At 40.8% G+C, this 27,159-nt stretch overlaps 1 protein-coding gene across 2 annotated transcripts in view; it reads right to left on the bottom strand.

Annotated features, from left to right (window-relative positions):
• The window catches only part of CNTN1 (contactin 1), a 296,276-nt gene extending 270,113 nt beyond the window's left edge, over positions 1-26,163 (bottom strand). For both annotated transcript variants that reach the window (XM_075600076.1, XM_075600077.1), the window contains exon 1: positions 25,910-26,163. The gene's annotated coding sequence lies outside the window, so the exon portion shown is untranslated. The remainder of the gene's footprint in view (positions 1-25,909) is intronic.
• Positions 26,164-27,159: the final 996 nt, after the last annotated feature.

Below are 27,159 nucleotides of genomic sequence, written 5' to 3'. Positions count from 1 at the left end.
CAAGACATACTGCAGTTATTCTCAATATCTATAATTATAGGTGGTTATGTGGATTGTAGGTCACTGGTAATCTAGTAGCCTTAAAAAAATACATTTAAGAAAATACATACTGTTGACAGTACAAACATCAAATATATTATGAATATGGTTAAGTTAAAGTATATATTACTAAAAGTGGTTACCTAAATACTATTCACAGCTGTTAGGTTTTATTTAACATCTTGACTCCCCATATCCTGTTCAAATTATTCTTTATATCTCTATCGACAAAACTACTTTGTGTTAATTAGCTTTGACTTGCAGCAGCCTACATCACTTGCATCATGCCCCTAGTGTATACTGTATAATTCTTGCTTTTTAAACATCACTGTTAAGTCTGAAGAAGGATTCTGCTCATTTTAAACAACATATACAGTATGCATCATTTTATCTTGGTTAATAAAAACTATCAGAGGGTGTTATGCACTCAAACATAAATCAGAGAGAAAGTTGTGCAGCTTAAGATTTATAAGGAGCAACAAAAGAAGATTGAATGTTTAAATACTGTACACAGAAAAAAGATAGAAGTGATATACTGATGCAGCGGCCGTTATTCGAACACATCTCGGCGCCGATTTTGAGTTCTCTGCTGTTCCCCACGCAGCATGAACGCGGCCAATCGCCCCAGGCACCCGCGCTTATCGCGGATGTTTTGTTTGAATTTCATGGATTCTGTTTCTTCGTTTGCAATAAAATGATTGAATTGTAATGTTTACAGTACTGTGCTACTGTGCTACTGTGTCAATTTCATATTTTTAAAAGCCAGAACACTAAAATTCGTTTTTCTGCTCTCGCTGTGCTCGCATCTTAGTGCGGGAAGGCTGGAATTCATCCCGCGGTTTGAAATCGGGATTCTGATGTACATGACGTGTGAAGTGTTCGAATAACGGCCGCTGCATCATTAATATCAATATGCTTAAAAGTGGGGTGAATACTGTAGTTAGAATGGAGAATGACTGGGGTGCGATCTTTAGTATGTTAAAATAGTACTATCTCAGATATACTTATAATTTACCAAACTTTTTGCACCAAATATAAGAACTTTGATTTCAGGTTTAGGTTTGTAAAAGAAAGTGCAGATATATAGTATACTCAATATAAGGTATAACCTAGGACTTGATACTGGCCAGCTGGGGTAGATGTGAGACTTTATGCAAATTCTTTCCTTAAACTAATGTTATGTTTTTCTTAACATATATAATAGAAACCTAGCTCTTATACATATGTACTGTACTATGCATACCCTGCTTCAGATCTCAAAGATGTCATTTACTTGATAGCAGCAATCTGTACACACACTATTGTCAACCGATGTGGATTCCAATGTAACTGGACTAGATTTATTTTGGAGGTTGTGTAGTGTTTGTTTGTTTGTTTTTAGAAACTAGCAAAATAAAAAATACAAACATAAGTCTGAGTTTTGGATTTACAAAATCACCTTAAGGCTACGAGTGGGACAGAAAAAGAAAAATATGAAATGTTTTATAGACAGTAAATCAAAGATCGTTTGTCAAGAATTTCAAGTGTGCACTTTCTCAGAAAATGATTTTCCATTTTACCTTTAATAGAAAGGGGAACATTTACAGTATAAGCCTGAGGGTCCCAAACAGATGTGAGTACTGCTAGCCTTCTGCAGTTGCGCAATTTAAAGCATGTTACTGGTGATTAGTTCTTGGCCTGCTAGTGTGCACATGCCTATACCTTGTGCCACATCAGTATCTTAAATAATCTCTATGCTAGGAGTGGCCAACTCCAGTTCTTTAGGGCCACCAACAGGTCAGGTTTTAAAGAGAACCCTGCTTCAGCACATGTGGCTCAATCAGTAGCTGAGTCATTGGGTGTGATTCACTAAGCTCCGATAAGTGGCTTTAAGAGCGCAAAGTACACTTTAAGCCCGATAAAGGCTGCAGTGCGATTCACTAAGCAGTGATAACTGCGCTTTATCGCTCTTAAAAGGGCTTTTTTCAGCCCTCGGCCCAAAATGCACCCAATCATGCAAATGCGCTGATTTTTGCCAGTACTTAAGATTCACTAAGCAGCGCTAAGTGAATCGGCCTTAAAAAACGCGCCTGACAAACGCGCCAGCTAAAGGCAGGCGCAAAAGGAGCCGGACTTAGAAAAAATGTATTTGTTTACCTTTTTGCAGCCACACCATCCATACAACAGGCCCACGGATGTCCCCGGCTGACCCCGGCTGACCCCGTGGGGGTCCCCAGGTGATCCCCGCGGGACTACGGGGGTCCCCAGGTGTCTGGTGGTTCCAGCGGGGGTGCCCGGGGGTCCACGCTGGCGTCCTTCACCCATTCATTTGTACAGTGGCTTCATATATATATATATATATATATATATATATATATATATATATATATATATATATATCTATATATATATATATATATATATATATTATATACATGCATGAATAACCAATATACAAATGAATGGTGAAGGATATACATGCAGAAATACAAATATCTCCAAATATCAAACAGCACCAAGCCAAATCAATATCTAATAAATGCAAATTAAAACACTCAATTTGACAATGTGTACATGATACAATTAATCTGTACATCATGTATACTTTGCCAAGCAATGCTCAAAATCAAATAAACTAATCCAAACAAGATACAAATCCAATCATTAAATAAAAACAAAGCAAATCAACAGAATTAAATTACCATCAATTAATTAATCCAATCTCAAATCAACTACACAGTTCAAATCCTAAAAACAAACCATTCAGAAAAATAATCTATGTCAAAGTCGCCATCACACTAAATCTAACTTCCAAAAATAAGACAATTAAACTATTGCTAACAGCCTTTAAAATGACATCAGACTAAATAACATTTACATTACAACCACATTTTTACACAAAGCATCAAATTACACTCAAAAAACATCTAAACAATGCAAGCAAACATTAGGCAAACAAGTTTTTATTATACCTGTATGTAAGTCCATCTATAGTTTACATACATACATGTGCAATAAAAGAGCATTAAAAACAATTTAATAACATTCAAAATAAACATACAATACATCCAGTGACTGTCCCTGTACGTATGTATATCCATAGTGACATACATAAATTCAGGGCCAATAAATGGGCATAAAAAAAATGGATGAGATGAAAAAAAATCAAAAAATCTATAAAAGTAAAATAACATACATTTCTTTTGTTTACTTACCATTACTGTAGATGAACCACTGACCGAATCCCGTTGAACCGGATGTCTGGAATAAATAATCCAACAACAGGAACCAGGTAACCATAAAAAACAAAAACCCTTACAAATCCAAAAGTGTCTGTGTCTTCTTTCTTCTATTTGTAATCCATAGCGGGGGTCTTCATCTGTATCTTCTCCGTCTTCATCTGTCTTGTTCCGGGTCTTCTTATCTTCATCTGCCACACCCTGGTCTTCTTCTTGTTCCGGAGGTCCTTCCTCCTTGGCGTCTGGCTTCAAAATGAGACGACATAGGCTTTTATAGGCCTATGACGTCACATTTTCGTCATATGGTTCCCACGGGATTGGGCCATGAAAACCATGTGATTTTGCCGAAAACAAAAAAAATTGATGATGTCATTTAAAAGCAATGACGCCAGCCAATCAGAATGGTTGTGCTTCATTTGCCTTTAAGATGACGTCACCCATACTAACATGGCCGGCCACACATGGTACGGTAGCCAATCAGAGCGTGGGAACTCAATCCTAACTATTAATAGGGTGCGGGAGCAGGAGGTCTCCTGAGCTGAACCGCATTGATTTGTGGCTCAGCGACCCCCTGCTTCCCGAGTTACAGGCCCCGGTATGGGGCATCGGATGCCAGTGTCGCCGCCATCGTTATAGAGCCCACGTCGCGTCTTGGCCGCTACAAAGATGGCGCCGACACTGGCCTCCAATGCCCCATACCGGGGCCTGTAACTCGGGAAGCAGGGGGTCCCTGAGCCATTAATCAATGCGGTTCAGCTCAGGAGACCCCCTGCTCCCGCACACTATTATTAAAATGTACATTAATGCAGCTTCATTACCATAGCGGCTATCCGCTACGGTAATGAATTATTATTTATTGGTATTGGTGTTTTAATAATAGTGTACATGTGCAGGGGGTCTCCGGAGCTGAACCGCATTGGTTTCAGCCTCATGGACCCACTAATTCAGGAGATACAGGCCCCTGCACTTTTAAAGCTCCCGTGTCACGTGATCGGGATATTTACATTCTGCAGGGGATACCGGCACCCCATAACGGGGCCTGTATCTCCTGAAGTAGGGGGTCCCCGAGGCTGAAACCAATGCGGTTCAGCTCCGGAGACCCCCTGCTCATCTACACTATTATTAAAAATCATATATGTACAGCACGATCGCCTGTAAGAGCCGTGCATTGAGACGCAGGGTCTCCATGCAGTTCTTACAGGCTGCTTTGTTTATAATAGTTATCGTGCTATCTAACTTTATAAGTACAATATAATTTGTATGCGTTTAAGCCCTAAAGAATATTTGTCATCCCAATTTTGCATGTGATTTTTATTCAGAGAAATAAGAAAGCTTTACATTTTGTGAATGGCTGTGTGCATTGCATAGTATCTTATTTATAATGCACATTGCTAAATGCAGATATGTGCTTTTGAAGATGGATTTTTAGACCTGGGGCATTATGTTATTTGGAATATTCCCACTGACCACCTTGCATATATTTTCATGAATTGATGATGTATGCTGCACTAGGAGAAGATCATACTTATCATGGTTCATAGCCTTCAGCAACATTGTCTTTTTCATGCTCCAAAATGCTAAATGGTCTATCAAAGACTTCGGCATTTGAGGAACATGAAAGAATATTGGAAACCTAAGTGACACTCGTCTCAAAATGATGGTTTTTCATAACATACAGTAAGTACTATTAAACCTTGTCACTGGAAAATATGATATTGAAAATAACATTTAGAGGTTTAAGTAGGGAAACACAGCAAAAAACGGCAACTGGTTACTGCAATGATATTTTAACTTAAAACTCTACGGTGAAACACTGAGAGGCTGCGTACAATGTATCTCTTACACAGCTATGTGTTCATACAGTTTATACATACAGTATAATATCTGTGTATCAAAGTTATTAAAGCGGTAATGGCATGGAGCAGAAAATACCGTGTGACCCTCTGTGTGTGTAAACCAGTTTGTAACAATCAATGTGAGAGAATACGGAAGATACAATAAAAACCATATGAGACTTCTTTCTCTAAGGCCGCGATTATAGTGGCGGAACAAATTAATGTAGATCAATGAAGGCGGACATAGTGCGCGTGACTGCGTGCGCGATCAAGCGCTACGGAGCGATAGATAACAGAGGAGACAACTGAAATTGGTTTTGCAGCGCGACTGCCGCGTCACGGCAAATTCACGTGAGCGGTTCAGCCAATGAGGGTGAACCCTCACGTGATGTCACAGCCACGCCTCCATCACGCCTGCTTGTCGCCTCCCGGTTGCCTTCAGCCTAGTTTATGTTTCGCGCGTGCACGTACACCGCCACTATAATCGCGACCTAAAATGGCGCACAACCACATCAAGCAGTGGTGAGATCTGCCAAGAGAACTCCCATTCCCGCTGATCCCGTAAAGTACCATGTTATATGCCTTAAACACCAGAGAAAGTGTGATCACTTTATTGATTGTAATGCTTTTTGTTTTATAAACCATATTATCTGCACTATTTCTTTTTTATGTTTCCTCTTTTCGGGAGATCTGTCCAAGAAGAAACTGATGTCAGTCTAGTTTTGAGAAGCTGGCAGTGTCTGAGAAAGAAGTCTCCATCCGTTTTTTATTGTATCTTCTGTATTCTGTCGCATTCATTGTTTCAAACATAGAGGGTCACACTGTATCTTCTGCTCCATGCCATTACTGCTTTAATAACTTTTATAGACTGAGAGGATTTAGTTCTTCCAGTTTTAAGCTTTCAACTGTTTAGGACCCATCTACAGTAGGATGGTTTCCATGGGTTTGAGCTGCTAATTACTGTGTCCTTAAGATTTCACTTATAAATGTATATAATTTCCCTTTCTATCTATTCACTTTACATATTCAATATATCATTGATACGAATTATTATATAATATATATTAGTATAATATATATTATATAATATATTATTTTCACATTAGAAGTGCCTGTTTGATGTTTTGTCTGTTGATTGAGTGTACATCAATTAATGTGGTTTGCTTTAGTGGACATACTGTACATGTATTAAAGCAATCAAAGCATGTTTTTTCCATGCTTCTTGAAATATTGCAGAACATGCAATAATTCTCCAATTGAACATGCAATGGCCTGCGAGTCCCCCCCCTCCCTCTTTCACACATTCCTTCTCTCTCCTACCTCTCTTTCATCCTCATTCTCACTCTCCCCCCCCCCTCTCTCGCACTATCCCCCACTTTCCCTCCCTCTCACTCTCCCCCCTCTCTCGCACTATCCCCCACTTTCCCTCCCTCTCACTCTCCCTCCATCCCTCTCACTCTCCCTCCATCCTGCCTCTCACTCAGCGCTCCCCCGTCGGCAGGCCTGAGTCACACTCATTGCAATGGAATCTCATTGATACATATCAGTACATTTTCCATTACAAATGTATTGGTCCACAACATCAAATCTCAATGATTTTGGTTACTACAGTAGATGCTGATTACAGAAAAGGTGTGCAGAGTGGGCTTTCACCATTTTCTTTTAGTAATTTGTTTTTAATTCAGAAGCAAGAGTGTAGAGTGCATGTGTTTTACTGTATAGATTAAAAAGTGCATATATTAAATGTGAAAAGCTTATGGAAGGCCTATCTCTTATTAAATGTGATAAAGAGACCTAAACTGTTAAACACTGAATAAGTAATATTTTATATTAAGACATAGGGGCCTATGCAGTAAGCGTTCATAAGCCACTTATCAAGCACTTATCGCTGAAAATGCCTACTGCTTTTCAGTGAGCGGTGATAAGTGGGTGATAAAAGACTGAATCGCCCCCAAAAAATTGCTCATGAAAAAATCACCGAAGCAGCGGTGATAAGCCACTTATTTACAAAATTAAAATGTATACACATAAATTTCAGGCGAGATTTGCACAGGGAGAGACGGCTCTCTCAGAGCAGCTCTCTCTGCAGCAGATACAACTCGCCGGGTAAGGCCTTTTCAGAGGCTCGTTCATCAGATCATGTGAATTTTGATATGACAGGTAATCAAGGCTTTCTGAATACCGTGATAGCAACGCTCATAAAACCGGCGATTTAAATGGCCCGGTGATTTTTTTTAATGAACCTTTAGTGCATAGGCCCCATAGTTAAGTCAAATGCCAAATCTATGAAGGATAACATTGAAGAGCTTATGTTTTGTAAACCCCCACCATGGGATGAAGGGGCCTCGTCACCTGTCTTACAGACAGTAACCAAAATGAACTATTAGGGAACAAATCTGAATTTTACAAGAAAGAAGATGTTGGGTTTATGAATCATAAATTTACTTCAGCATGTAAGCTAGGGGTGCACCAGTGACTTTAAACTCTGGAAAAGCTCACATAAGTTGTTATAAAAAAAATTGACTTAACTCTTTTACTGTTAATAGTTTTGGTTCTCTATACTGTGATTAACTCATGTCTTATATGGTAAAACCCAGCCAATGCCGTCACAAGCCCGGATGAAAAATGGGGAGTGTTGGTTCTCGTGGCGACAGAACTGGAAAATTAGCCAAGAGCACAATGGCAGGACAACAATTACGAAGCATGGAAACACTAGAGGACATATTGAACATCCTGCCGCTGGCTTATGCAACGCATTGCTCCCTACCTTGTAGAACATGAAGTGATGTCATTTACGGAGAATACCTACCTACCTACCTTATGTGGTAACACTCAGGAAATATAAACTTGTATATCTCCATTCATAAATGTATATGAAGTGATGATAGAGTATTACTGTGAGTACTGAGATTGCAACCGTTATTTGGTTTACGATGTCCAATTGGTTCTTATAGTAAAACAAGCATATTAGAACTATGGCTTTTGCCTGATTATGCCATCAGAGGTACATTATGTGTATTCTAAGATTTTAGAAACTAGTATTGTATACTGTTCTAATTATACCAGCCTTGAGGAACTAAGGCTAGCCCTTATGAAACATGTAGGCAAACAAGCAGAACACACAATTACTAATCCTAACCAAGGATGTGATGAAGAGAGAAGAGATACACCATGTGTAGTGTCTCAACTGCCATAGCGACCGAAAATCGGAAGTGCGGCAGAGCACGTGGCAGCTGATGGCTCTGGAGGTGGCAACACCAGCCTGGGACGCCTACATCCTCTAGGACTCCCACAACAGATGAGCAAAAAGTACTGTTTACATTGCAAGAACATTACTTTACTGCGCTAAGAATCTTTAAACTGTATTAAAGGTACTACACCATAGTGTTATGGACTTTTGGGGTGTCAGGTGCAGGATGGACTCCCGTGGCCAGAACAGCAGGCAGAAGCAAGAACATAACAGGGTCACAGGCAGAGGTCCAAGGCAGGCAGCAAAGTAGCATTGTTGGGTTACGAGCAGAGGTCAGAGGCAGGCGGCAAAGAGGCAGAGACAGGTCTAAGAACACAGAGACAGAGCTATGAACACACAGGAACGGGGCTAGGAACACACAGGAACGGGGCTAAGAACACACGGCAGGATGGGAACACAGGGACAGGATGGGAACATAAGAACAGGACTGAAACAAGCCAATTTAATCATGAACTATGACTCCAACATGATACAGGGAACAGGATGGCAGAAAAAAGTCAGATCAAACAAAACAAAGACAAAGATGAAATAGAAACAGGAAACTTTTATAAAGGCAGGGAAAAGACAGGATACTAATAGAACTCAGAGCCAACAGCAGAGGGTCTCCCAGTCAAGGCAGAAGCAGTAGCTCACCCGGTGGACATGGAAGGGAACTGTGAACAGAGTGAGAGTTGTCCCTGACACCTAGAAGTGTGCACTTCTTCATATCTATGGATTACAGACATACAGATGTACTGTAGCAAGCGTTATTGCAACTGCTGGCACACCCCAGTGGGTGCAATAATGTGTTATCCCTATCTCCTCCTTGGCTGATTCAATCGAATTGTGGCTTTTCGCACTGGCACACTATGCATGTCCTGCTGCAATGTTTCTTTAGCTGAAGTAATAACGGCTGCTACATTATGTTTTGCAAGGACTAACATTGTGCTTGCGTTGTTATTAATGAGCACCATGAATCAGATGACCCCTTATCCAGTCTTGCATGCAGCTTTCAAACCACGTTTATGTAACATGGAAATAACATTTTTGGTTGTACAATGAAAAACTGATCAGTCTATCATTCTATAATAAAAATGAGCCAGAGGAAGGGAGGGAGAGCGCCAAATTAAATATGTCACCCTGCGCTGAAAAGAAAATGTCACTCTTTGGCTCTGAATTAGTTGAATACTGTTCTTTGAAGCCAGGAGGTTTAGCTTTCTGCATCCAATTTATATGCATGCTCTCAGTAATGATGTTACATTTAAACACTAGCTTGTGAAACCAAAACCCCTTCACTTCTAATAAATCCCCTTAGGGTCTGAAATAATTTTGCGTGCTTGAAATATAATGATTTAGGAAATCAGAAAACATGCTTATATTCTAAATATGAAAGAGTATTTAGAAACATTACCAAAATAATTTTCTAGTTTAGCTAAATACCATCAGTCAACAAAAATATTCCACAATTACTGGAGGGAAAACACTACTCATGTCTACAGTGTCTGCAATGGCATCTTGAAGTTGCTTTGTGAGTTTAAAAAAACAGGTTCAAAAAGTAGTATTTCAGTCCATTTTGTAATCATATAATCAATTTTTTTCCCGAATAGCTGGTATGCTGCAGATTTCTCAATTTACAGACAGCTTGTAGATGAACAGACCATTTTAATTCAGTACCCAACTTACTGTACTATAAATTAGACATGAGAAATTACAGAAATGTGAACTATCAATTTTATTTGACACTGGGACTTTCAACTGGACCTCCATGTTCCAGCCTATTACCACTCGTGAGTGAAAATGACTAAACATTGTAATGCAGGTAATTGATATAAAACAACCAGTCAAGCTGACAACTGCGTGGTCTTGAGGAAATCTCTAGTTGAACCACTGTGACATATTTATGCTAGCCACTAACATAAAGACTCAATGAGGCCATGATAGAATTATACATTGTCACATGCTTTACATATATAAATAATAAAAGAAAAGAAAAAAAAAAGGGAGGGAGGGGGATGTAGTATTTCTTCTTTAAACCCATATAGGCTTTTGGGCTGATTGCTGCTTTATTTTCGAAAATTGGAAAAGAAGAATTGGCGCACAGCCAAAGGAGTGGGTCACCAAGGAATGGCTGAAAAATAATCCTTTATTGATCCATAAGAAAAGCGGAGGTGAGCACCCTCCTACGCGTTTCGTGTATGGTAGTACACTTGATCAAGGAGTGCTGCTTTATTTTCAACAGAGTAGTGGATTTAAAAATAAAGCATCAGAAAAGGCAAGAAGATATGGCAATCTGCTGGTTTAAAATGAGCAGGTTGCACTAGAATTTATGAATTGAGGAGATTGTCTTATTTTTGTTCATGGCAGTTATGTTGCTAAAGTCTAAATTGGCTCCGATTCATCAAAAAATGCAGACAAGAAAGTATGAAGCGCTTGCTTTACTATCGTTGATAAGGTACATTTAAAAATGTCTAATCCCGCAGAGGTCTGTACAAACCGGATGGTGTATACAGAGGTCCGAGCTGGGGAAGGCTGAGGAAAAGAGATGGGAATTTTTGGGGGTAGATTTGGATCTGCCTCGGATTGGCCGGTTCCTTTTGTCCATGGATTTCCGTGGATCAGGCGCAAAAAGGCTAATCCACAATTTCTCATAATTTTTTTTCAGAGACATAGAGCAATCCGTTTCCAGTAGAATTTTTAACAATCCGAACACAGATTCAACTTCTAATCCTATTGGGTCTTACACCCCATTCCTAAGGTGCATTAGCCTTGTCAACCCAATAACACTTTGTGTGCTGTGGGAAGCAAGTGGAATCCCTTTATGCAGTTTGTATAGTTTTATTTATTGTAAAATAAAGTATTTCAATTCATTATTTGTCGGGCACTCTGGCAGATGGCACAGTGAATATTTTTGGCCCTTTTCTGTTATAAAGTAGCCACCTTGTGCATATCCTTCATGTAGCATCAACATGAGTGTATATACCTGTAGTAGCTCCCTCCTCCTGGCTTCCTTTAAAAGCAAACCACGTCCACTGGAAGGGAAGGTAAGTGTGTTATAGAGGCCTCACGCGGTCCCCCGGCATTTAATTTAAATGGAAAAAGAAAATGGAACCGGGCGCTTCTATATCAAATAAATGTTGTAAAACTGTGTAAGGTGTATAAAACAAGTGTAATTACTTAAAATACCGTCTAACTACTACAACATGAATACCTCAAATTGAATAATGTGAATATAAACCTTCACCAAAAAAAATAGTGAAACAAACAATATTGTGATAACAAGTGAAGTAAAAGAAAAAGCAGCTCTACACCCTTAAAATGGACCGTCCACTAGTCCCAAAAGAAGTATGTCGTCATCCAGGTAAGGGGAGCGCTTGTTGGTCAAGTGATGAAAGATATCAAATAAAGAATACAAATAATGGTGTAGCCAGTAATGAAGTGTATTTCTATCTACAAATAAATGTGTTGGTCTAACTCACTGATGTCTTCTAGATAAAAATAGAAGAATGATAAATTGATGCCATTTCTGCTTTTGAGAAAGGCATGTGTGGCTGAAACGTTAAGTCTATTGGCAATAAATTAATTTATTGAGCAAATCCGTGGAGCCCTGATTTTCTTCCCTTCTAGATAAAAATGGCATATCAGAGATCCATCTCTCTCTGATGGGAGCACTTGAATGGACACTCTGGAATATACACCATTACGAGCTCTCTTTAATTCTCAGGAGAAAAACACACTGAAGTGGTCTTAAAGATATATACTCCAGGGGGTCCATTAAAGTGCTCCCATCAGAGAGAGATGGATCTCTGACATGTCATTTTTATCAAGAAGACATCTGTGAGTGAGACCAACACATTTATTTGTAGATAGAAATACACTTCATTACTGGCTACACCATTATTTGTATTCTTTATTTTATACTAGCTGAGAGACCCGGCGGTGCCCGGGATGTGAATCCGTAATAATTGTTGGGTGGTGGTGTGAATGTTGGTGTGTGTGTGTGTGTGGTTTACTTTTGGTTACTGACTTGGTTTGGTTACTGACTAGGTTGGGTTGGTTACTGACTGACTGGGTGGGTGGGTTACTGACTTACTGGGTGTGTTACTGACACTGGGTGGGGGAGACAGTGTGTGGGTGAGTGGGTGGAGGGAGACAGTGGGTGAGGGGAAACAGTGGGTGGGTGACTTACCTTGAGCGGGTGTGAAGTTGGCGGCTGGGGGGGGCGCGAGACTGCAGGGCTGTGACAGGAGGCACGTGCAGGGGAAGGCTGGAGGCGCGCGCGGGGGAAGGCTGGAGGCTCCCCGTGTCCCCCCACCAGCCGCCCCAGGGGGCAGTCAGCCACGCCACGACCGCCACTGCCGTGCTCCTCCTCCCCCACGCCCATGTCCCGCAGTGCACGGCCAAGCAGGGTTAAGGGTGCCGCGATGGGGGAGGGCACGCCAAGGGGGAAGGTAGCAACCAGGGGTAACGGACCGGCCGCCCTAGGGGACAGTCAGCCACTCGATGAGGGGGAGCCGGCAAGTGAGCTGCGGGTGAGGGGGGGTCATTGATGAGGGGGTGGCGGTGGGTGAGCTGGGGAGGGGTTGACGCGGTACCGGAGGGCCGGACGGTGTGAGTAGTGTGCAGGGGTGAGGGGGGGATGTTGGGGTGGGCACAAGGCAGCGCACAGTACCTGAGGTGGTGTCTAGTCTGCAGGGGATGAAAATTTTCATGGCCAAAATCTGCTCTGGGGCTAGTTTGTGAGGTGAGAGCAGGCGGTGAGGCAGTGATTGTTCTGAGCGTGTGCCAGTGGGGTGTTGTGTTCAGCGAACCATGCAGGTCAATGAGAGCCGTGCGGGGGCGGGCCGACGGACCATTCAGATTGGCCAGAGGCGCAATGACGGACTGACAGACCAGTCAGATTGCCCAGATGCACAGCAAACAAACAACATTTTCTGTTTTATAGATATAGATATTTCATCACTTGACCAACAAGCGCTCCCCTTACCTGGAAGACAACATTTAATTTAAATGCCTGGGGGGAGAGCGCGGGACCTCTATAACTGCCGCGCTCCCCCCAGAAAATCTAGCGCCCCCCAGTTTGCGCACCTGGCCTAGAGGACAGCATTGAACATACGCAGTACCAACAACAAAGTATCTTCTTGTACTTTGAAAGGCTTGAAAATCATCTACACTGAGTGTATCAGCTGTTTGATTTGAAATGTATCTACCCTATTTAGGGACATATTACACTAGTCTGTGTTTTCTCTTTTTGTTCCCATCTCCCCATATACGCTGGGAGTATTTGTTCCCTCGTTCCTTTTGGAATTGCTGCTAAGACTTCTTGGAAGATCTTCACCTGGAGCTGCATTTCACTCAGGGGTTGTATATACACTTCTTGCATTTTATATAGTTGTTTATTTTATATTTTTCATTGTTAAGTCACTTGCGCTATTGTCTTTTCTACCAATGTTAAAAACAAGTCAGCATAATAACCAAGCAAACTGACATATTTCAAAGTTGTATGGTTTTAACAAAAAGATCTAATGCTTATTTTTTCTTTACTTACCTGAAATACATTTTCAGTATTTCCAGAAATACAGCACAATATGATGAAATAAAAGGACAAATACATTCTTGATCATAAGGACACAACACAATTCTTCTGTTACACTGTCTCCATCATAGTACTGTATTATTCCAATGAATTACCAAACCAAGCGCCACTATTTTGTTACATGATTTAGTAAAAACCCTTTAGTTGCAAAGAACAAATTTGCAGTAAGTCACTGAAGATGTATAGGCGAAAAACTCTAATGTAAATTCCATCCAATGCCGGTAGGAAAACACTTAAATATGCAAAAACAACATCAGATTATGCAAAAGAAAATACAATTGCATTTACTAAGTATGTTTATGAAAATGCTAGTTCTTTGACCTGAGGCGGTTTTTAAACTACTATTGCTCTGGGTTGATATAAGACATAAATGTCTTCTACTCTATGAAAGTGATTTATTCCTACAGTATTTTACAAGACACAAAACCAAAAAGCTACCAAAGATCCTGGATTAATTTGTACTATTCCAGTGAGCTCTTTAGAAAAGCACAAATAGGTCAAGAATAACAACGGACAACATTGGCAACACCAAGCCCCTTCTCTGTCTTAATTATATTACAGACTCACTAAAACGACTTAACTGTTTGTTAGCTTTCAAATGCTCTTCCATTTGATACAAGCTGCAACAAGTACACACGCACTACCAGGAACATTTAAAGGGAATAGATTTTATTCATTCTTATTTTTAATATAAAATGTTAGTATAAAATATTATAGTCATGGGGCATCTTATTTATTGCAAATATATAGGCAACTGGTGTATGAATAATATGCAAGAGATGCAATACATTTGAAATGACTGGGAGTAAAACACCCTGGATTGGTGATATCCTGATTTTTAAGCTAGTGTGAATTTACATGGTCTCACTTACCTTTATTGTTCCCTGATTAGGACAGTGTGGAATAAGCGTAAGAATAACAATTGCTTGACAAACACTTATCCTTCAGAGGCACTTAAGAGATTCACCTTGTGACTCATTTGTTTTTAAAAAGATAGCCGCAATGCCTTTGGTATTTAGCATTGTTATATTTGTTTAAGGAAGCCAGCGAAAAGTATTTGTTTGCAATGTGGGATTGCACCTTAACATTTAAAGTGTTACATTTCGTTTTAAAGTTTTTTTTTGTTTGTTTGTTTTTTAAATAGTCGTCTTCCTTGTTGTCCTTGAAAATGTAGTCTACGTTCATAAAATAGTGTTGTTATACTGTAACTAGATAGAGCCATTGGTCCAATATGCTCCCATTTCAAAGCAGACTACATGGGACGTACTGTATGCACTGGTTAATTGCATACTGTTTCCTTCACTTATATCTGCCAAGTGCTGGATTAAAATGGCATGAAAAAGGAAATGGCAGTGCCATGAAACATTATGTGCAATGAATAATTCAGAAGGTTATTGCTGATGCATACACAAATCAGGCAAAAGTCTTACTTTATTGTTTTGTTTATTACCAAGTTATGAGTTGATGGGTTTAACACTCATTTAATATACTTTTGGGCCAATACAGATACTAGAGCATTGAACTACAACAATCACCAATAAAGTTCTCAAAGACTGCTGGCTACCTACAGAGAGTTTAAGAGCAAAAGCAGGAAGTAATCTAATGTTAATATTAATCTGTGAGTTTTATGTACTTAAAGCCAGATAAATAATATATTTGTACATATTTCAAGTACTGTATATAACCAGCCCAACTGGTTTTTTTCTTGCACTTTGTACAGTACCTCGCTATACGGTACAGTATACAGTACGGTCAATTAGTGCTGTATCTGCCAGAACAGTAAACACTACTTTAACAATGTATCTTTCCAATGTGCTTTTATGAAGTTATAGTTCAGCATATTCTGACACATCTGGGGGTAGGGGAATTTAAGTTGCTCATTTGGTAAATTCTATCTATTTTAATTATGTAATTAATGCAATTTGAAAAGCAAGTGAAATATAAATCACACATCTTTTTAAAATGAATGTACAGTGCAGCATTGTGACACAAGGTGTTTATAGAAACCGAGGCAATAAATGGGTTAAAAGCTATTTACTTGCCAAGGAAAACTATTTATGTACCCGGACACTATCTTCTCTCAATAACAGTTGCTAAACAAGTGAGAAACTGTGCAGAATTTGGACCTGTTTGGGAACCTGTCCAAGTGTAAACATTGTTGCTCTCTGCCATGGTTACCTTTCTTTGTTAGGCAGGTTTCAGTGTGCAGCTTTTGAGAACTTTTTTACCATCTGTAAATAACATTCACAGTGATTTTCTCCTTTTGTTTTACATTTATTTATTCGAAAATGTCATTTTTAATGTTTCGCTTTCATTTTTAATTTTTAAGAAAGAGAAAAAAAGTAAGGTTGCACGATTGGATGGAAATCAGAGGTTACCATTTGTTGATCAGCCAAAAACATTCTAACAGTGGCCGATGTTAATGTGGAAGTAATGTACTTCATGCCAGAATCAACAACATTTAAGTAGAATGACAACCAGAACTACAATAATATTAAAAGAGACAGTGAAAAGGCATGTGTTTTTAATCTCGTATTCAGCCACAAACTAATAACATATTGAAACAAATGCTCCACAGGGAAAAAACAAGGTGTTGGCAGGTCGTGAGATAATGAACACGAAACTTTCAGGATCATATGTGTCTCTCGTTCAACACGTTGGAACGTTTGCATTAAAAGAAAAAGGATAAAATAAGTCAATGGAAGGTTTTCTGCTAAACTTTTATTCTTCTTTATGTAGATTAATATGTTGCTCTGTTTAACTGCCCAAAAATTGTCAAATGCTCACTTAAAATGTAATGTAAACAGAATCCAAACACAATGTAATGTAGGGTCACATATTTAGGGAAGGTGTAATGTATATGGGACCTTTATCTATCCGAGGTTGTTAACTAAAAATAGATGAGAACAAAGTGACCTACTTACTGGTGCATAATTCCTTTATAATTTGTGATGCCAATAGATTTTTTTCCAGAAAAAGTCTATTTATTTATTCAACACAGAGCAACTGTGATGAAACACGCTCATCTGTTAAACTCTGGCTCCACTAATAACATCTTTGCTCACTGAAACGAAAAACAGATCCCTGTTTTCCATAGAAAATACATTTTTGTAAGCAAACAAGTAATTAAAACCTAAAAGAGATTACTGGTGGGTTGACAGCTTTCTTTTTTTTTTGCATATTCTATTAACGATTTCCCATTGACATTTTATATTAACGAAATAGCCTCCTTAATATACTGCTCCCTAATGTTGGAACATTGTCAGCCAGCTTGTTCATTTGTTGTATGACCATATACTGTACATGCAGTAATAATTGTATGATAATCTAGAGTAGCGACTCCCAACAGGGGGTTCGCCCACAAAAATATATAATGATAGATCTCAGGCAGTACAGTAGGTTCCTGAGTCGTGTGGGGATTGCACACTTAGTAAGGCCAAAAACTGCTCCTTGGAATGGATAGTATAGCTGTAATTATAGCAGCACCTTCCAAAGTCGCTCCCCACAATGCTTTGCATCCAGAGTAACAAGGCATTGTCGGGGGTTACTTTGGAAACTCCTAAAGCAATTAGCAGCTATACCAGCCATGCTCTCTGCACACACTGGAGTGCAGTTTGGGGCCTTATTAAGCTTGTGCTCCCCCACAAGATCAGGACACTATACTGCCTGGGATCGGTCAAATAGTTGTGTTAGCAATAATCTGATGAGTAGCCAATAAGATGTACAGGTTTAAGGACACTAACTTTAAGTACACTCGCGAGTAACGACATATCACCCAATAGGCAAACGGCACTTTGCGCATGCGCTTGTCCGCACATCCTGAACAGCAATACCAGCTCCCTACCTGTACCGAAGCTGCGTGGAAGCGAGGAGACTATAGAGCCTGTTACAAATGCGTTATTTACATCAGTTATGCACGTATATGACGATTGCAGCACAGTACATGCTTTGATAAGTGGAAAAGGTAGTGCTTCACTTTAAGTACATTTTCGCTTTACATACATGCTCCGATCCCACTGCGTACGTTAATGCGGGGTATGCCTGTATTAATTAGGTGTTCACGGGAACAAATGTTTTCTAGCAGGGGGATGCACAATGTACAAAAGGTTGTGAACCATTCTAAAGGAGTAAAAAAATGTCAAGAGAAATGGAACCCCCAAAAAAGCATATGAACTCATTTTCTATAAGTCAGAATACAACATACAGTATGAGGTCAAAAGATCCTAGGCTACATGGTTAAGTAGAAGATAATCTTTTCTTTCTATGTAACACTGCTAGTATAATGTAAGTAAATGGAAGTATAATAATAATAATAACAACAACAACCATGAAAGCTAGTAAGAATCTGAGCAATCAACAGGGAAAAATGAATAATTGTTAAGCCCAAAATAGTAGTAAACATAAATTTAACCTTTTCAGGGCCAGGGATCCGGCAGCACTTCTGCATCATGTGATCAATTTATTAATAGCTGTAAAAGAGGACTAGATCTAACTATGGAAAGAAGGTGCATACAGTACATAGATGTTAGTATTAATATATATGGAGGCAGAGAGTGAGTGATGCTTCCAGTATTTGCCACTATGAACAGCAGGATAGCGGGCTAAATGGACCATTTGTTGTGGCCCATTACCGGCAGTTCTTATGTAAATGAAAACTAAGTCAAGCTTAAAATACAGTTACATTTCTAACAATATGTAAAAAAAACCCTTGTCGTGCACAGATGTATGAAAAACATCCCATTGAAATAAATACATATTTATTCACCATTCCTGACTTAAGCATTCTCAACAGCAGTTTCTATTGGACGGTTAAGGATATTAGAATGATACTGGGAATTAACACAAGTACTTATTGGTAGGAAGCTTTTCATGGATGTGTAATAATACTCATACATTATATGAAACCCGGCATTTGTACGTAAGCTGCCACTCAGGAAGTCAGTAAGAGGAGGGGGAAAACCCAATAGGGCAGCCTGTCACTGTCTGTGTCTTACTAGAACTTACATGCCAGGGTAGGTAGAGAGATAGCTGTACCAGCCATCGCTATACAGGTGTAGCACACTTTCCCCCACCCTATGGGAGATATAACGGCTACAGCGTGGGTAGTGTGTCACAGGAGGCCTGAACCTCCGCCGCTGGGAGCCTGGGGTGTACCTGATTCGTCTGGTGACAGCGCCTCCACCTGCAAGGGATCCCAATGGGGTGGGATAATCCCCTTACAGGAACAGTACAATAATACACACACTCAAGTATATACTAACAACCTTTACTGAACACAATAATATCGGTACCCTGTACCACACCGTAATATAGGCCCCAACCTGATACCACCAGTGAGTGTCCCCAAAGTACATTGGGTGCCAGGCATCAATACCCTGATGTCCCTTTTCCAATGTCAAGGCTCACCAAAAGTGTAGGAGATAGCGCTATCCCGTGAAGTGTTGATGCACTTAGTTGGGTACCTGCCCGGGAGCTCCAGCACCCGGGTGATGCAGATTAACACAGAGGATCCGTCTGATCCGATATTATCATCCACGATCGCGTCCTCCTCCACGTGCAGTGAATTCCGGTGTGGATAATATCACCTTGCTGTCTCTCATAGGGAGGTAGTCTGGTCCCAGACCACAGGCTGCAATCACCGTGCAGCGTCTTTACTGTGTCCCTGACACAAGATAGTAATTGGGGAAGCGTCCCTATCTAAGGGGGCCTTCCCTAAAGCAACCACAAGCTTCTGTGCGTCGTGGCCTAGCTGGGCCTAATGGGGGTGTCTGGCCTAGAGCAGGGGCCTACTAACACCTTGCACCTACACCCTTTCCCTCTGATGTCCCAGACTGGCGTGGCTCGCAGCACGCACAATGTATCAATCTTGGGAAGCAGGAGAATCTGGCCGCACGATTGGCTGCTGAGTGCCACCTGATCCTGCAGCCCTATGGCCCTCTGGGGGCTGTAGTTCCCCTGCAGAGTTATTCCACTAATGACCGCCGCCTGCGTTCATACTGTGCATGGACGAGGAGCACCAATATGGCCGCCGCAACTCCACTACCTTTCTGCGCATGCGGGAAGCGTTGCACAACCACACACAAGATGGCGGCGCCCTGCTAAGGGAGCCACCGGCGATCCGATCGCTGCTCCAACTGCCCATAGCCCTCCCCACACTCTCCCCATCCTCCTCTGCCGGAAGCAGCCGCAACGGAAGGTAAGGGATGAAGGGGGACCCAGAGGAGACCTGGTCACACAAGCTTCTTAGAATTCTGTGATGCCCTTGACTTGTGTTCCTTACAATATGTTCAGGTGCCTGTGGCTTGTGTTACTTACAATATATATAGGTACCTTCATGTGTTACTGTAAAAAATAAATGATCAAATAGGAAAATAACTAGCTTCAGATTTGACTCCTGGATGTTGACCAGCTTCCAAACAAGCGTGCTCTTATAGTGTAAAAACAAAGATACTTTGAAATAAAACAACATATGATGTGATGATCAGACTAATCAGAAAAGGGATTAGTCCTTGAAGGAAGCAATGCGTATAGTAAGTGTGAGTGAAAGACATTATTAGTGATCACCTGATTTTCTATTCTGCTTATAGTGTTATCAGCAAGCAGCAAGTGCAGCTCGTAACTGCAGAAACATTTGTAAGAAATTCAACTGATATCAATAAATGTATATATCAATAAACTCAACACAGTTCCATTCATATGCCAATATTTCTATCTATTCATAAGTTGAGATTTAAACTCTCCAAGTATTAAATTATCTATATATTTTTAATTAAAATTGATTTGTCTTGCACAGTTATAGCCTACATTCAAAAGATAGTGTTGTTAAAAGCAGACTCAACTCTGAGCCTTGGGCTCATTTTACAATTACAAGTAGGTTTCAAGTAAAGGATGCACTGATTAATTGCACACTATTTAATTCCTTTACATGTGCCAAGGGCTGAACTGGAATCTGAAAAAACGCTATAGCTAAGATTTGACTAAACTAAAAATGAATTTCTTATATCAAGAAAAAAGAAAACTTGAGTACCACAAAACATATAGTGCAATTAATAATTTAGCAGCAGAGCACTAATGTATCAATTGATCATTGATGGATCAGTTGATCAGGGATCCCTGATGAAGTAGAGTAATCTACGAAACATGTAGGATTGTCTTTTGATATTGTGGATAAGGAGAGCTTGTTCCAGTGCGTCTTCTACGTAGCCCTGCGGGTACTGTGTCACGAACTTTGCTACATAGTATACTTGGATGTTTCATACGGCAACAGATGAGAACGGCTTCTGACCAAGGCTGTGCATGCAGATTTTCCCTCATGACGCAAGTTACCTGGATCCAGGAGTGGTAAGATGTACCCTAAACATGCCCTGTTTGTTTGAATAACCTTCCTGTACGTGCATTTCTTACACTCTATATTCTCACAATATATTTACTTATTTACACTATGAGTGGAGCGCTTGGTTGTCTTCTCTTTTGCATTATTGGATAATGTTTCACTGGGGTTTTTTGTTTTCCTTCCTCTGGATCAGGGGTGCGCAAAGTGGGGGGTGCGGCAGCTACAGAGGTCCCGCGCTCTCCCCAAGGCTCTTAAAATTAAGGGCCGGGGGGGGGGACCGTGCCTGGTCTCTGCAGCTTCTCCTACCTGATCTTCGACAATGCGCGTCGCTATGGTAACCGGTGGCAAATGACACTGCATGGGTCATGTAACATCACGTTGCCATGGCAACGTGATGTCACATGATGCCGCAACGTCATTTGACGCTGGAGATGAGCCGGGGGGGGGGGTGCGGGGTCAAAACTTTGCTCACCCCTGCTCTGGATCTATTTACTGAAAATACAAATATAGGATAAGTACAGTGTATCTGTCTACATTTAACATAGGTTGAACATATGTCTTTTTTAAAATCTTATCTACTATGTACTGTATCTATGTAGCTATGTAGCTCTGCCTCCAGATAACTCCAGAGGGCTATAACGTTCTCAAAGGTAGCACAGAATTGTACCCCAAAATTGGTGTGCAGAAAAATGTTTGACATTAGTACTTCCAAGCGCTTTCTCCCTTTTTAGCAACAGATCACATTTCCCTGTCAGTAGATTAACACAGCCTTTAAAAACAGCCATTTTCCCTTACTATGTAGTTTTAAGATATATATGTAACGGTGTTTCCCCCACCGATCGCAAATAGTGGCCATTACAGGGTGTATGGTGCATATACCTGTTGGCAACAGGAGGGCTGAGTCATCCGCCCATGGTAGTGGGGCCAGGAACAGGCTTCTTGGGTTCATACCCCAAATATCTTCTTAGCAGTGCAGCGCCTCATCTTCCATAGGCTCCAGGAACTGAAGGTGATCTCCCACGGTAGAACTTATTACCTCTCCCCGCCCCCCCAGTACGGTCATGCACCAGGCAGGAGGTATATTGCAACACAGGAACGGGTTTATTACTACACTCTGCAGTAACAGTTATAAAAGCAGTCTTCTGTCGGATAAAGTTTCTCAGATCAGTATCACTGAAGATAGCCCCTGGACCGTCACTAAAGGCCAAGGGCACCCGCAGCCGTCCTATCACTTCCCCACCTCCTTAGAAGAGGAAGAGGTATGGTCCACACTCACTCGCCCCGAGGGAAGAACACATGGAAAGGCCCAAATCTCAGGCTCCCAGTGTGACCTGCCATTAACTTTAGGGTGGTCCTGCCCTTAAGAAGTACAGCCAGAAGATGCACCAGGTCTATTCCAGGATTGGACAATCTCAAACCTGCTGTACCTGCCTCCTCTAACACTCAGGGGCAGCAGTGAAGGGGAAACCCCCATAATGACTACTGGCAGGCCTGCTGTACCAGGCCTTACGGCCAGGAGAAGGGCAGAATAGTAGTCAGGGACGACCCTGCTATATATAAGATATTGAATTGGCAAGACTTGGGAATCTTGGAGGCTCAGTCAAGCTATGTTACTTATTGCCCTATATGAATAATGTACAATATAAAGCACATCACAGATGAAGAAGAAATAAGTGGAAAATCAAAGGGTGTGGTCTGGAAGTTGACAGGACTGATGGGACTGGTTCATATGGTCATTTGTAAAATCAGTGATTCATTATTGAAGTGTGAAAGTAAAAAGCTTCTTGGCATATTTGTTATCCCTGACATGTCCTGAAATCAAACTTTGTGTCTGAAAAGGCAATGAGACAAACAAAATGGAGAGAGGGAGTGAGAGAGAGGGAGAGAGAGAGAGAGGGAGGGAGAGAGGGAGGGAGAGAGGTAGGGAGAGAGAGAGGGAGAGAGAGGGAGGGAGAGGGAGAGATAGAGAGAGTGGTGGGGAGAGAGGGGGGAGAGAGAGGGAGAGAAGAGAGGGGGGGAGAGAGGGAGATATCTACAACTGGGGGGGACTCCCATATTGCACTCAATGCAGCAAACAGATTTAATATCTCATGTGCCCCATGATTTACATTACGTCTAACCACTGTTCTAGGGGCAGCCATCTTTATATTTGATTACAATTATATTGCACATGCTCTCTTTACCTAATTTCACCTTTTGCAATTAAAACTATGGAAAGTAATTATGAACAACTCTAAAAGGTAAATCACTAATCTTCAGGTATATTAAACAGCAGAATTCAGGTTAACATCTGCTGTATGCAATGGCGCTTACATGCATTAGTTTCCACCCAAGTTATAACTGTACAAATAGGAAAAAAATCTCAAAATGAGTGCTCTGTAAAAATGCATTACCATACTGAAGGTTGTAGATAAAGCACTAGAAAAAAGAAATCTTGAAGAAAAGCGTGTTTTTAATGTAAGTCCATTCAGAAACATAGAATAAACTGAAATATGAACTTGTTCACACTCATAACACATCTCTCAGTATTCCCCACTGCCACCAAACATAGAGCAGAGATAAGGTACCAGGTGGGGCTACAATGGCAAGCTGTGACATTAGATGTGTTCCCTCAAGGGATAGCATTGCTTGATAACACAATGTATGAGTAATTGTTTTTTTTCCTTTACAACATTTTGATTGATTATATCTTAAAACGTATTAAAAATACTGCACACAGCATACTGCATAGGGTTGATCATCGTCCTAGGCTTTGTACTAGTGAATAATATCTTAAATGTACTGTATGAAATTGAGTATTGTATGCCCCTGTTACTGCAATGGGCTCGAATTCATACTTCAAGCAGCAAAATGGTTAAGATGATAACATTTTAGTAGTAGTAACAAGTGATTCTCCAAAGAATGTATATTTTCTCACCAGCAGGTGTTACTGCAGTCAGTGTGAATTACAGAGCTACAGTACAGTATAAACGGCACCGAGGATACTGCATAAGAAGATATATTGTGCACTTCAAATATATTACACTCACATCAACTGCAGGGCATATGTCTGATTAAAATAGTTATGGGAACGTTTCTGTGAAAGTAGAGATAAAGAAGGCAGTGTAAGATCCTTTCAATAGGGCATTGCAAGAAGCCAGGAGCAGATGCAGGGAGGAGACATAATACAAGAGCACATATGATGCACACAGCATAATGTGACAGGGGCTGAGGCATCACTAGAATATATATGACAGATCTGCACTCTGGGAAATCCACCATGATTCACACCATGCCTTCAGATCAGCATTTTGGGTCCCAATTTATCTCATCATCAGGACATATCGTATTGTGTGAAAACAGGTTTTAATAAACATCGTACATGCTCTGCAATGGATCTGATCAGGTCACAACCCAGAATATATTTTTTTTTTCAAGACTCTCAAAACCTTTAATTACCCCAATAATCACTGAATCAAATTAAATATACATATAAAATGATAAAATGAGAATAGAATGCAAGTGGGGCTCTTTGGAACCAGCTGAGACCCTACGCATAGAATTAATCTCCTTAAACCAAGAACCAGCACTGATTACTATACTCATCATGTCTTATTCCATATACTGTATTCACTGTCCAGAACAATCATGACGCCTAATTCTGTCTGGAGATCGCTAGAAGGTCCCACAAGACAGATTGTGCAGCATTTGCAAATAATGGGTTATTTAATCTGTATGCTATTTAATGTTCCATCCAATCCCTGCATCAATTCTTATTCTTTAATACATGATTTCAGATGGAGAGTAGATGAATAATGTAGATGGGGGATGGTGCCATCGTTAGATGTAGCAGTTTGTTGCAAAAAACCCAAACCTTCTTCTATTTGTGTGAAATTGGTCAAAAATTGGCATTTATTTGCTGGGATTTCAACCCAAAGGTCTCTGCATAACCCTTAAATCTTCAAACCCTCCCTCCTCCTGCCATTGCAACAGGGCTATAGATGTATCCAAAGACCAATTTTAATTGTGGTCTCCATTATCCTTTTTAACCTTTTCAATGCTGGAGGTACTCGCAATGCAACGAGCAGTGATGCGTTTGTAGGCACATCCTGCATTAAATCGGTTGTTGTACACCGAGTAATTTATAAGTCCATCTCCAGATGTAAATGGTCAACTAGTGTCCAGCGCTTAGAGGGGTTAATGATACACTGTATGTGATGGACGATGTCAGCTATAGTGGAGGTGCGGTCCTACTACAAATGGGTGGTGGGGAAGTATATATGTACTGAGCTTTGTATAAATACAATCTTACTAATTCCTCTGTAAATGAGCTTAAATGAACGCCATAGAGTCACAAGATAAGAATTACAATGCTGGTCACAGCCTGGCCAATGAAAGCTCCACTTGCTCCATCAGCCAGGTCTGTCCTCTTCTCTACCTAACAGAGGGATAACATGTTCTCATTTGCTTCATCAACAAAAAAAAAAGAGCCAGCATGGATTGTCAACCATCTCTTGCACTGCACCTCCCTGCTTCTCATTCTACCCCATCTGCCCTTCAAGGTCCCTAATGGTTCCTGGGACAGACGCTATCATCTTTGTGTTTAATGGTACTGATGCTCACACTCATTATAGGGGATGAAGGAGGAAGGAAGATGTCTTAAAAAAAAAAAAAGTGTCCTACCTTCACGATGCACCACTGGACTGTCACCAAGGGGTTTTTTTTCCACTGAAGCTCCTAAACACCTGGGAAAGCCCCCTTTCCCTGTCCTGCTTCGGTTTGCCCGCAGTCCCAGCCCAGCCAGCCCTCTCTGCAGCTATGCGCCCTCCCCGCACTGTTATTGGGGGGGCTGAGGCAGAGCAGACGGCTTGGGGTAGAGGCGGCGCTCAGCGATTGGTTCAGAGTGATGTCATTCCCAGCCGGCTTGAGGAGCATGTTCATGCACATTGAGCCTGGCAGCTGCAGTGTGTCCGCAGTCCGGGGGCACACAAGGTGCAGTGCATGATGCACACACGGGGAGGCTACACTCCCTTCACTGGGTGCCATGTGGGCAAATTAATTGAAATAACCTATGTAGATAGATTGGGACAGAGGTGATGAGCCAGGGGGGGGGGGGGGGGTTGGGGGGCTGAGTAAAAGGAAATGAGATTATGTACCAAAATATGTGGGACATGAGATAAAGCACGTGAGTTAGTACAGGAGACAGGGCTGTGGCAGTGGCACTGCTCTCCTGTGAAATCCTTACTTCTTATTTAAGAATGTCCTTCACTGAAGTTATTGAGGAAAGGTGTGGCACTGCAGGGCAACCACCAGACATACTGTCAGAGATATTCAAGGTTGGAGATAGGAAGCTAGAAAATACAGAGAACAACTCTTGCTCAGCAAATGATAAAAATAGCAGTGAAGGGTCATGGTGCATGCAGGAAAATCGATTTTCCAATTTATTATTTTATTTTAAGGAGGTACTTATTAAAGATGTAAGTGTTAAATCGCTGATTATTTCAGATCACAAGTGCAACATTGCAGTGCTTGCTCTTCCTTGAAGATAGGAAGCTGGATGAATAAGAAACCACATACTTGTTAAACAGAGGTGATACCTTTTTTATTTGGACTAACAATTGATATTACAAGATAAGGTTTGTCGAGTTCTCTTCCTCAGGTCTAGCAGTTCTGTAAATAAGTAATGCTTGATATGATGAAGAGAGAGAATTCTCCAAAACCTGTCTTATAATATCAATTGTTAGTGCAAATAAAAAAGGTAGCACCTACTGTAATACTGAACTACTCATTTACTCTGCACTATCACAACTGGGATAACACAGCTATTCCTACTTAATTCTTAAATAGAGGTCAAACCCAGTGTGGGACAAAATATATTGCGCTATTATAAAAGATGACAAACTGGCCACTTATACCTAGATAGTAACTATTTT

Source organism: Ascaphus truei, chromosome 5, assembly GCF_040206685.1.
Source record: "Ascaphus truei isolate aAscTru1 chromosome 5, aAscTru1.hap1, whole genome shotgun sequence".
In the NCBI taxonomy this organism is placed as follows: domain Eukaryota; kingdom Metazoa; phylum Chordata; class Amphibia; order Anura; family Ascaphidae; genus Ascaphus; species Ascaphus truei.
This window is presented reverse-complemented; position numbering and strand designations above follow the sequence as displayed.